At 37.6% G+C, this 13,569-nt stretch overlaps 1 long non-coding RNA gene across 1 annotated transcript; it reads left to right on the top strand.

Annotated features, from left to right (window-relative positions):
- Positions 1–3,459: 3,459 nt before the first annotated feature.
- LOC121885991 lies at positions 3,460–10,101 on the top strand. The gene is made up of 3 exons (XR_006092654.1): positions 3,460–3,811; positions 5,441–5,570; positions 10,019–10,101. It is a non-coding gene; the product is annotated as an uncharacterized LOC121885991 (long non-coding RNA).
- The last annotated feature ends 3,468 nt before the right edge of the window (positions 10,102–13,569 follow it).

Raw genomic sequence — 13,569 nt, 5'->3', positions numbered from 1 at the left:
ACATACATTCAGTTTAAACAGGTTGGATTGGGAGAGGGTAACATTTTGCTTTGGGTTATATATCTTAAGGGATAGGTCCACAATTTTCAAGTCTTTTGTCATCTCCTGACAACAAACCTACACGCATAACCTTCTGAAGCCTCACATTAGCTTTGGTTAAACTCCCAAACACATTTTTGTATTGCTATAAGGCCATTATGAATAGGAGGAATGACTACAGTGTCTACTAACTCAATGTACATGTTGTTATGATAGATTCAGATTTTTGCAATTCTTTCATTTACCTTTATGTTAGTATCAAAGTGTTGAGATTTTACTGAGATTTTGACATGTTGGAGGGTGAATCCTGTATGAAACCGAACAATGGTTATATATTTTATCTGTACTTTGGTGATCACAAGCTCATAGCTATATAAAACTAGCTCTATGATTACAGGCAGAGCCTGATAGTGGTGTGGCTCTGGGGATGGCAGTGATAGTTCGATCTGTCCACAGTCCACACTGAAATATCTCAACAATTCTTGGATTGATTGCCATGCGGTTTTGTTCTGACACTCATGTCTCCAGAGGATGAATCCTACTGACTTTGGTGATCCTCTGACTTTTCCTCTAGCACCACAAGGTTTTGTTTTTTAGTGAAATGTCCCAGCAACTATTGGATGGATTGCCATGAAATTTGGTATACATATTCATATTCCCCTCAGACTTTGGTTATCTACTGACTCTTCATCTAGCATCATCATCAGGTTAAAATTTTAATTTGTCAAGGCTTTGGTTTATGACCAAATACCTGCAAATCTAATCACATGAGATTTATTTTTTATTATTTGGTATTGGTTGGATGTTTTACATGCTTTGATTCATGGTTAATGATTTGATAATTATAAACAGTATATATCCCGTATATTTTTACTCAACTGTAAATTAAGTCAAATCAATTTTATTGATATCACCAAATCACAACAGAAGTTATCTCAGGGCACTTTTCAAATAGAGCAGGTCTAGACTGTACTCTTAAATTTACAGAGACCCAACATTCCCTCATGAGTGAGCACTTGGCGACAGCGGCAAGAAAAACTCCCATTTAACGGGAAGAAACCTCGAGCAGAACCGGGCTCTAGGTGGGCGACCATCTGCCTTGACTGGTTGGGTTGAGAGAGAAAGAGGGAGGGGGCGAGGGGAGAATGAGACACAGAGACACAATTTGGGAAGTATATTACACTATACATCTTGTCTGCAGTGTTTAGGATAGTTTAGATTGGGTGGAGTGATACGCTGTACAGCGAAGTGATGTATTAAGTTTGTTGTCGGTGTTCTGTGGTCCCACTGTCTTGGACTGACATTAAAGTACACACAATCCAAGGATGAAGCTGTCCCCGTGCTGTTACTTACCCACAACCCGAAATCATATTTAATCAAAGTACTAGTTAACACTAACATACAGCAGCCTTACATTAGCATTGTCAATGAGAGCACGTTTAGCTTTAGCTTAACTGTGACCAAGTACTGCTCGTCGACTCTTAGTTTTGTTATCAGTTTCTGATGTACCTGAATGAGCATTTCTTATAGTGTCATGACTACCTGCTACAGCACTTGTTGGGGTAGTGTACACCCTGATAGGTACACCATTTTTCATTTCCTATTTAAACTGCCCATGCTGCTGCTAGACAATTCTTAATTGTACATGGTCTTACATATAAGTGAATATAAATATAATATTATTTATAGATAATATAAATAAGCTGATTTTATTTCATTGTAACCTAGCAGTAAATACAGCAATTATCTGAGTCTTTACTGTTGAACTAAGCCATATAGTTTAGTCAGTAGACTGTGTATTACATTAATGATTTCTTTATCTGTTTGGTAGAGGATATCACATTCTGTGACACTGCCATGCTTTTCGTGGACTTTCTTTTAATAACTATTTCATTGGTGACAAACCATTGAATATGTATGAATAGCTGCACTGAAAAGAATGACTCACCGACAATAGACTGTAGATTACAGTCAGTTCTTCAACTGACTGTGTGCAATGTGAATGTCAAAACACACAAAGGGAAGGAATAAAAAAAAAAAAAAAAAACGCATAGCAAAACCAAACACACCAACAAACAAACACGCACACAGACATAAATACCGCAACTGCTGTCATCTTCATACAAAAACACATTCTGCAGGCTGTTTGGTATTTCTGGTGCAAACCTCTCAAGACATTAATGAGTAAAATGTTAGCTCATGTTGGGTGGATGGATTTTCACACTAAGCAAATTCTGCCAGAGAGGTTTCACGCAGAGACATTGTTTTATCATTCACACATTTCACATATCAAAGGAATACACACAATAAAACACACACATACATGTACACACACACACACACAACCATGCACAGAGAAATAAACACGCATTTAGGGAACACTTCACATCGCTGGAAGTCGCATACTGCAGGCATGGGGCTCTGTGTGCCTGCTATTCAGTATTCAGTGGCTACCTATGGTTTGGATATAACTCATTTCTGAAAGCAAAAGCCTGACACCCTACTGCGTCTCCTATTGGCTTACTTTTGTTTTTGTTTTTTTGCTGCTCTAATATTGCTTTCCCCGGCTCGCTCACTTGAGAACAATCTGCCTGAATTTACTCCAGCTGTAATGCTGTTTTCCCCTGGAAAGGTGACCTCCACCCTAGGTGTGGTGAATCTGTCATAGCATCCCCGCCACCTCTTTTCCAGCTGCTAATGACAACAGTGCTTTGCTGTGTGTCTTCAAGCTTGTTGATGGCTTTTTGCTGCAAAAGGAAAGTTGAAGTGAGTTAATGAGGACTATAAATAGCTTGGAATTTGATGTTGGCTTTTTGTGTGTGATCATATGACAAATTCTTTACTTAGCTGATAGAAAACTAAGGAAATACACCCCATTCTTCTTTTCATCCAATTAACTGTTTGTATCAAGAGGATGATTATGTGTTGATTGAAATGAAAATATATGTCATACAGTATTTTATTGTGATTATCGAAGAAATTGTTGAAGGCATGGATTGAAGAACCATTATTTATTATGAAGACAAAACCAAACAAAAATAAAACCCTGTACATTCAGAAATTCATACTTTTACATGTGAAATATCATATTACTATTTGTGAATTCATCACATGTGAAATTCCTTCTCATATTATTGAGCCAAATGTACCTGAAATGATGTTTCATATGTGATATTACATGTGAAATAAATGTTTTCACATGTGACACGCAATAAATTCATGTGCTGTTTTTGCAAGAGTATATACAGAAGGCTACAAAACAACTTTTGGAAGTTATTGTACACAAAAAAAATACATTTTTTTAAAAGAAGAAAACCCTCAAAATATATATTGCAATATAGAGGAAATATGGAGTCGTGACAAATTGGGAGATAAAAGCTTCTGAAAGTCTGCAGAGAAAATGGTCAAAGAAAATATATAAGTATATATATTTTTCTCCCAAAGCAAGACACATTATGGTGAGAGCATACTGTATATTTCAAACAGCAATGTCCTCAGCTAAGACCTACTTATTGTGATTATAGTCGTAATGGTGAGTAGTAGTAAACTAAACAGAGCAAGACAGAAATTCTGGATGTAAGTTTGCAAAAGATGGAGAGTGATTCTCAAGATGTACGACTTGTCTGACCTCCTTCTTATGCTCTTGAGCAAAGATGTTTTTTACTTTGAGTTAAGTATAAGAGAATCTCTACATTTGGATCATGAAAAAAAACCATGCAGCAACTGTATGAAACGGGGATGAAGAAGACCCGTGGAGGAAACACCATCTGTGGTAAGATGACACCCTGGTTGACTGTATTTTGAGAAAACATGGACTCCTCATGTGTTGTTTACCACAGCTTGCAGTTTCACACCACTGATGAACTATATTCTCATTAGTGGCTGTCAGTAGCTGCAAAGAACTTGAGCTTCAAGAAAAATAGGTAGTTTTTTTCTCAAAGTAAAGGCACAGATTTGTTATGCACACTACTATTAGATATAATTTACGTCTTCAGGCACTAGGTCAGCATTTACATAGTGAACTCAGGATGAGAATACTGAATAGTAACTTAAACACCCTTGCGGACAACCAGTAATGTGCTGACTAAGGTAAAGAGAACCAATGGAAATACTCATAACATGGAGCCCAAAGATCTATAATGACCCTTGGTTACCATACATCTGATGTGAAAAGGCCTGCAGGGCCATGCAATGTAAAACGGTCCACTCCATTAATATCACAGGAGCCGTAAAGCTGTCACTGCCACTCCATGCTCTTCCCACATAAAGCTGATTTGTGATGGCTCCAATCCGCCAGCCCTCAGTCTCCCTAATGATGGTGAGATCCATCACACTCATTTAATCAGAGCTGAAAGGAAAGCAAAGAAGATGGATGAGGCCATTGTGCACCTCAATAAGTACTTTATAAAGTCACTCTCGTACCCTGTCCCACACCGCCCAAAACCTAGATGATAATATAATCAGTAATTTAGTGCAGCTGAAGTTGTTGTTTTCTTTTTCTAATCACTCGCCTCAACTGTTGAAGCTAATCAGCACGTAGCACAAACAGCTTGAAGTCTTTAATTTATGATTCCATTCGATACAATGCACATTCTTCCGAGAGCATTTGAGACTGTGGAAAAGACAAAAACAGAGAGACAGAGCATGTGACAGCCAGCTAACCGGCTAAGTTACCCTTGAGTTTTGCTCAATATTGCTATTGAATGCAACATAGTGGTAATAAGTGTCATTCAATTATAGTTCTAGATAGTTACTGATAGCATAACATAAAAGCCAACACAGGTAATTACTGATCACAACTTTGGTTTGGTGAGAACATTAACATATGTATTGTGAAACTAAAAAAAATTGCATGGCGCTGGTAATGCCCCTGTCATCAAGGCAATATTGTTTGACAGTGCCCTCCGAAACCCATGCAAACCGGTATAATTGTTACTAAAATTATTCATTGGTTAGGATCCCAGAGTGGAATGAAAACTGACGTTTCTGGTTTTTAAAGTCAGGTGTAACTACGTACGCACAGATATTCACCTGACCTTCTCCCCTTAGAGGATTTGCAGAGTTATAACAAAATAATGCTACTTCTGTCTTTGTCTCTCAGAGACAAATCACAAGAGGTTGCTTGAAAAGAAAGCTTTAAAAAAATTGGCAATTTTAAGTGTTTAAACAAAAGACCAATTGGAGGAGGACAGTTTTGATGGACAGACAAAAACACAAACACATACAGACAAACAGAAAAAACTGAGAGAGGAGGAAGAAATCAAACAAAAAAAATCCCCATAACTGGCAGTCAATCACTCACAGCTGATGTATAATGCATGCGTAGTGAGTACCGGCTCCCTTTCGTATGGACATTTCTAAGAAAGTCTCTGTAATCTCTGTGTTCTTTCCCCACATCAAGTTTGATAGCAGCATACATAAAGTGTCCAGATGTGCAGATGTGTGGCAGAGTGGGCAGGCTGAGGTGATGGACTTGTGCCCCCTGGAGGACCTGGGAGTTCATTGTGCAGTCAGCTGTGCAGGATGAGGAAGTAAGTGGAGAAAAACAACCGATAAAAGACAGGTGGATACAATCAAATCCAAAATTAAAGTGAACATGGCAGAAGGTTATTTGGTTCTTTCAGTAGATTTACTTTTAAAGAATGATAAATGAAAGTTTGGCTGTTTCTTTCCTCTCTCTTTTGTGATCAGACATGGCCATTTCAGAGTGTTTGCTGCAATTGGCCTTTACCTGTTCATGAATGCAGCCAATTCCACACCATCACATTACATCTGCAATTCAGCAGAAAGTTGACAATGTTATTCCTTTGCCTAAAGCTATTGAACCATATCCGCTTGTGCACAGCAAGCCACTAAACCATCTGTAAGTGTGTGTGTGTGTGTGTGTGTATGTATTTGGAGCAGAGTTGTGGGTTGATATATTGGGAAAACAAATGGGTGGGCAGGGGCGGGGGTGGACAGTGGGGAAAGGCAGAGGAGTATTAGGGGTGTTGGAAGTGTGCAAGCAGCCAAACAAATAGCTGACTCTGTATTCCTCCAGGCAAAATGAGGTTACTTCTCCGGTGAAGCTGCCCAATAAACTCTACAATCAGGTTAGGGTCATAGCTAGACAGGACCCACAGCTTATCACTTTTTGTATGCACGTGTGTGTGTGTGTGTGTGTGTGTACGCGAGCATGCATTAGTGAGTGTGTAAGCCTGATGTAAAGAAAGGAAGGGTGAAAGACAGAGAGGAAGGAGTGAGCGAAGCAGCAGAATATGAAAGAGGAAAAAGAGGAGACGCACGCAGAGTGAGACGACAACCTTTCCTGTTTGTGAGAGCTTAGCCCACTGGGACCACCCGTGCCACCATATTAGATTTTCTGCCTTATTGCCTTGGCCAAACTCTCTCGCCTCAGGTCACTTTCCTGTATAAGGGGACTCGCATTACTCCAATCTCCTGATATGTTGATTGTTGCAACCTCACAGATATGTTGATCCAAAGCCAAGGCTTTAATATCAGCCAGCTAACCTTTTAAGATCCACCCCAGATTAATTCAATTCAAACAACGTTAACAGCGAGCATGTCAATATTGAAAATATTAACTTCAGTAATGCATGTGGGTATATCCTATTTCAACAGACAGGGGTCCTGAGAGACCAGGAAGATTCATCTTAATAGGGGAGCTGCATCAGCAGCCGCATCACTCATTTAGTTAATAAATGATGAGGGGTGTGTTGCCAGAGCTTCGTTCACCCCTTTTTTTTTAAACTCGGTCATAGGGTAGATGAGGGCTATGCAAATGATGAGGGTGGGAAGCTGTAATCTGCTGCTCAGACTGATGTGATCTCAGTGGTGTAAAAAAAAGAAGAAGCAAGTAGTCAAAAATGAATATGTATACATAGAAAGAGCACTATTTTCTTTCAAAATATTGAAAGAAAATATTACTTTCACTCCATCTCTGACTAACCTGGACTGATTAATGAAATGTAATTCAACTGCAGACATGCATGCATACATATATAAACCTGACTTGCCCTTAAGACTGCAACACAGACACTGATACCCCTCATGCTTTCACTATAGATAAGTATTATAGATATCAATGACAAATTGACCTCTGAATGTGAAAAATATATTTCATATGTCGTGTTGCTTTTAAATCTTTCAAGAAAATATCCCTTCACGGAAAACACAATAAACATACAGCAGGATGTTCATCATATAAGCCGAGTCCTTATGCAGATAACCTTCAACACTACAGTCACAGTCATTCAGCAAACATGGCTCAGAGGAAATTATACGGATGAACTCCTGACATTCAAGAGCATGCTACAGATGGAAAGAGAGCTCTGCAGGTGATTGTTGGAGGTTGGAAACAAATGAGGAAATTATAAACACATACCATATGAGTCATCCATCATACTGTATGTGTCTATGGCATGGCTCAGCATGTGCTGGTGTGCAAGCAGTAATCTGCCTCATACAAATTCATATACTGAACAGTACGGACTCTCTTTTTCATATCATACGTGAACATATCCGCAAATCAAGCTTGCCAAATCACTGGGACTAATGCAACTTGTCAGATCTCCTGCTGTATTCTCAAAATAAGAATTATTCACATTGTGTCTGTTCCTTTTGAAATCCATATGTTGAATATGTACCCGAATTAACTTAAAAGAAGACTGGGAAAGGATGCACATAAAAATCCATTATTGTTCTGTCATTGTCTTTATCATCACAACAACCTACTCTTACATCAGCATAGGCAGCACAGAACTGGATGAACTCTGCATGGCATGATATGCAGAGAAACTGAGGGGACAAAGGAGGAGATGCCGGATATGAAAGGAGCGAAAGATGTTTAAGTTGCAAATTAAGTTGAGATAAGTGCTCACTCAAAACAGAGAAAAGAAAGGAGGTATTTGGCAGAGACTGTGAAGTCAATGCTGGGTCATGCACAAAGAAGAAAAACAAGTGGAGACTGCTGCTGAGGCTGTATCAGCTCTATTATTATCAGCCCAGGGACCAGAAACAAGATTTTCCCTCATAAATGGACAAATGGTGACGTCACCAGTCTAGATTCATGGATGGCGTTTTCAGAAGAATTGCAGCTTTAATGACTTGAGATTCTTATTTTAATGGGGGGAAAGACTAAATTATGTAATTTAATTCTCTCTGCTACATTTAAAGCCTGCTGGCCTTAATCTTGGCGCAGTACAGAGAGCTGTCCAAGCTCTGTGACACCAGTCAAATCTTATCAGTCTCATGGTAGTTATGATGTAAGAAAGTGCAATGAAATGACTATGCATCATCAGTAAAGGCATTAATATCTTTTTACATTCAGTGATTGTTTAATTGACCCTTGTTTCACAGACTGCAACGTTGGCTGTCGTTTTCCTCGGTCGAGTATTGACAAAAGGAATATGAAATGAAGGACAGGACAGAACATTCAATACCACATTTTTTAAAGTAAAGATTCCCTTCAACTTTCTTTCAAAATGAGCTTTTAATTGAATGAAAAAGTTCATATTTTAGACAACTCGCTGTCGCTGTCACAGTATCCTCACATTACAGAACACTGCGTCTTAAGTTACTCAATAAACTTTCAATGTTTTCTTGTTAATATTTACTTGGGTTGTTAATTATTCATTGATCAAACAATAATTGACATACTGTTACTCATTAAATTCACTTTCATCGGAGATTTAAAAGCCTATTAATGAAATAAAAGACAAACTTGCAAATTTATGTTTATGAATTCATTACTGGGTAAATACATTTCTCATGAATTATGTATGAATGTTCTCATAAAGAACACTGGAAACTACCAATCTGATACCAATGTTTAATTAATATTTATTAATAATTATTTAATTAATAACCTGTGTGCCTCACTGTGTGGAAGAGACTGGGATCAGTCTTTTATGTGTAAAGCAAAATCAGGCTTGACTTAAACATTGCATTCCTAACTTTGTAAAGCAAAATGCAACAAATAATTACATAGATATAAATTTACTGAATTGTTATTTATTAAAATAACGGTATCCGATACCATATCGGGCCATTGTCAGTGATACCTGATCAAGCTGTTTGAGTCAGGCTGATATATCGGTGCATCTCTAGAAACCATTCTCATATATAAAGTTTTATGGCTACAGTATGTGAGAATCGCCTGACTAGATATATTACTAACAGCTATATAGCTTAAGCCATTTTACTAGCTACAAAATGTTTTGTAACTATTTGAATCTGCATTTTTAAAAATTAAATGACATGTTTCTGGCCTATGTTCTCAATAATCATACCTACCACGTAATTTTACTGATATAATGAATCAACAACAAAAGGGCAGATTTTAAAATAAGATCAAACCTGATTGTGTGTTACTGTTTGGCTTGTCCCTGCTTGCAACTTGACAAAACAGCAGTGCTGTAGTCATGTAGTTTTCACGGCACCTCGCCTCATCAGGCTCATCAGATCAGTTAAGAGGTAACAGAACAGATTTTCAATGAAAGGACCACCACATTAGTTGCTCATGTGTACAGTAATTTTGCTCTAAGCTCTTCTGGAAGCCTCCTTGCTTCTCTGAGCACATTAAGAGAATTGATCTGTCATCTTAATGATTACAGACCTTGATCAAACTCTTATGGTCATGCATGGAAGCAAGATGTGGAAGATATGAAATGCACTAAATATGATCCAGCTAACTACACATGCTTCATGTGCAGATGTTCAGTCTACTGAAGTTCAAGAGCTGTCTTTATGAATATTACTTAATCCATATTGCCAATTAATTGGTTAAAAGGGAAAATTCAATAACATTTCAAACATTTCTTTGACTCATAGACGGCTAGTAATACTGTCTAGTATCTTCTGCCCCCGAGCTAAATAGGAAAATAACCATAATGTACATTATCATCATGAAGCTCACATGGAGTCAAACAACAAGAAGCTATGAGTAATGGTTACATTTTTTTGTCTTTTAACTCTGCAGGGTTGACAGCGACAACAGAGTTAGCGTGACTGAATTCCATGGACACTAAATGCTGTGCTGCTGGGAAAGTGATTTCTGCAATAAAAATGTTTAAAGAATAATAAAATAATAATAAAATGAAAGATAATACTAAAGATAATACTCCATGCTAAAAAAAATGCAAGTTTAATTTCTAAAAACTGTTTATCTTATATTCTTATATTCTGTAATTTATGATATTAAAAGTGTGTAATACTGCATAAATACGGTGAATTAAAATAAGAAGGCCAATAAATGCCTCTGAGCTCAAGAAAACTGACGAGTAAAAGTATTAATTATTGGTTGATCAGTGATAAAGCACATCCCTTCTCAGTTTTGTTGTATGTTAGACTTACAGTAAATGAGGATCTATTGACCTGATGGCATCACATTAGGAGTTTATGCAAAAGTCTAAAAAAACCCAAAACTTTTCTTTTTTTTATTTTTCTTCCTTGCATAATAGAGCAATCATATTCATTTAAAAGCTTAAAAGTAGGTTCATTATGATGTCATTTATTCTTTCATCATGCATATGGAAATGATGCACTATCTTGTAATCACAATTACCATACCATTACCTTTGCACTACCCTCACTCAGATTTTTTCACTACGGCTTGAATATTACATTGATATTGCACTTATTATACAGATTTTTGGTGGTGCTGGTTGGGTGTATGTAAGTGTATGTGAGTGTAAGTGTATATGTAAGTGATCTAAAATAATTAAATCTGTAATTTTACACTCTATAAAATATACTTTCCTACTAATTTTTTAATGTAACGGTTAGATTCTTACACAGACAGAAAAAAACATACTTTTCAGTAAGTAGTTTTATGTGTCAAACAATACATTAGCATATTAAGTTGTTCCTTAAAATGCTATAATGAGTGAGCATCTATCAACAATTTTGTTAACACTTTATTTTATGGATCTTTTACTTTCCTACTAATTTCCAGGACATTTTTTTTTCAGTAAAAGTAGCTGCTGTGTACTGTAACTGTTAATTCTTAGGACATTTCTTTGAAAGGGTTACATCATTTGGTATTATATGGGAGTTATAGTTTTTTAAGAGAGAATCAGTGGAATTTGAAAAGTCAGGCCATGTATGCTGCTGTATTCACAAGGGAAGATCATCATGTCCTGCTTTTGATAAGATATGACAGAACCTGGATGGCACTTGGGTAGATTCCTGCCTTAAAACACAAGATGGAGAGATTAGACTTTCCTACAGCTCAGAATACCTTAGGTCACCTTTTCGAACATCTCACAAATCCTGCAGTGCAATATGGTTAAAAAAAGAATCAAGAAAAAGACAAACACCCTGGGCACAGGGTACATCTGCTGTTAAGGTGAGAGATATCAAACAAAATACAAGAAGGAGTCTTGACACTGAGAATCCTCTGACAGATGCAAATGCTGTGGATGTCCGAAAGGATTTTGATCAAGGAGTCAACCAGCAAGAGGCTGAAGAGGAAATGGCCCTTGGTTTCTTGCCACCAAAAAAAAAACAAAGCCAGTGTCATATGATTTAGAGATTTACAGATGTGAGGAATCTACACTTACTTGGATCATGGGTCATTAAAACAGTCTGAATTCATTTCCTGCTATTTTGAATGTTTGTTATGTTTAGTTACCAGCTCATCAACTGACCGTCTGACTAGCATTAAAGCAACAATATGACAAGACCACAGAGCATTTTGCTCTATATTGGAGGGGAGGAAAATGGGCTTTCTATTCAAAAAGGCTATGACAGATTTTTATTCTTACGCAACTTTCTCCTTCATACAGACATACACACACCACACTGACAGTACAAAGACCGTGCAGATGTACAAAGCTCTAAGTGGAGTAAATGCTCCGCAATTACTTCCAGCAAGCAGGTTGTTTTTGGTTTCATTTGTTTGTCTATCAGCAGGATATTTCAAAAAAATATCAAACAAATGTGAATTGAACTTTGGTGGAATACTAATATAAAAAAAAAACCCAACAGCATCAGTTATTTCAGCAAATGCCCCAAAACAACATGTTCAAGTGAGAAAGCTCTGTAGTGAGTATGACGGGAGCAAAGGAGGAAATCAGGTGACGTTATTAGTCCACATGGGAGGAGGTCAGGGATCAATATGTCAGCAAAACATAACAAGGGAGGTGGCTGTTTGTTTTCTGTTTCCCTTAACCAAGTTGTTATTATTTTAACAATGATGACGAAGGATCAGTAACCTACCAAAGACCTTTTTGTGCCTAAACCTAACCAAACCAATCATAAACCTATCTATTGTAAGGTGATTTACAATGGTTATTAAAAAGGCACTTACAAATCATGTCCTTGTGATAGAGGTGTCAGATCAGAAAACGTTTTATGTTGTTCTGTGACTATATATATATATATTATATATATATATAATTTTAAGCCATTAAAAAAGTCTATCCATACCCTCATCAGGGTCCTAGCCCCAGTGGCAGCAGACTAATAAGAGCAGCTCAGGCATCTTTTTCCCAAGCTATGTCCTCCCTGCCCCTTCTAGGGATCCTGAGGCGTTCCCAGACCAGTTGGAATATATAGTATAGTCCCTGCTGAATCTTCTGGGCTTCCTCTCAGTCAGACGTGCCCAGATTACCGCCACAGGGAGGCTTCAGGGAGACATCCTAATCAGATGCCCCCACCTCTTCAGCAGGCTCCATTCAACATAAAGTAGCAACTGTTGCAAGAAAAGGTTAGGAGCTTAGATAGGGTATCAGAGTATCTGAGCTCCTCAGTCTATCCCTGCAAAGAAAACTAATTTCATCTGCTTGTATCTGCAGTTTCATCCTTTTGGTCACAACCCAAAGCTTGTGACTAAAGGTGAGAGTTGGAGTGTAGATGCGCCGGTAAATCCCGAGCTTCACCTTCAGGCTCCAAGCAAGGCCTGAAGGCAAAGCCAGTAAAGCAAACTGAACTGAAGACAGACAGAAAGAAATAAAAATGTGTACTGTACAAACAGAAATACAGAGGAAGAGAGTAAATATTTGCATGGGAGAATAAGAAAAGAGAAAGCAAAGATAAAGGAGGTGACATTAATGTCCCATTTGCTACAAGCTGTAACGCAGTTAAATGTTACTCATAATCAATTAGGCATGAGGCTAATTTGCAGTGCTAAATCTCTAATTCATTGTTTTATAAAGGACTGAACTCATAATCATTATGAGCATAAATTAAACCAGTCATGCTGAGCAGAAAGACATTTTACTTACCAAACTGTGATTTAATTGAAGTGTTCGGAGGGTTGCCAGAGTCACACTGGCAAAACTTGAAGTCATACTCGCAACAAAAGCCTCAACAGGAATGAAAATTAACTTCATTAGCTGTGGTACATGCCAGCAAAATGAGTTGTTTTTACATTGTTGAGTGCATTGTTGTAATCAGATGGCTTACACAAATGTAACAATCTGTTAGACGACTCTTCAGTTAAGAAATAACAGAGAAACAGTTGCGTAAATAAAAAAAAGGAACATTACACACATTTCATATCCTAGAGCCGTGTCTGATTGTAGCTGC

This window comes from Thunnus maccoyii, chromosome 19, assembly GCF_910596095.1.
Source record: "Thunnus maccoyii chromosome 19, fThuMac1.1, whole genome shotgun sequence".
NCBI lineage: Eukaryota > Metazoa > Chordata > Actinopteri > Scombriformes > Scombridae > Thunnus > Thunnus maccoyii.
The sequence above is the reverse complement of the archived record's forward strand: the minus strand, read 5'-3'. Positions and strand labels throughout refer to the sequence as shown.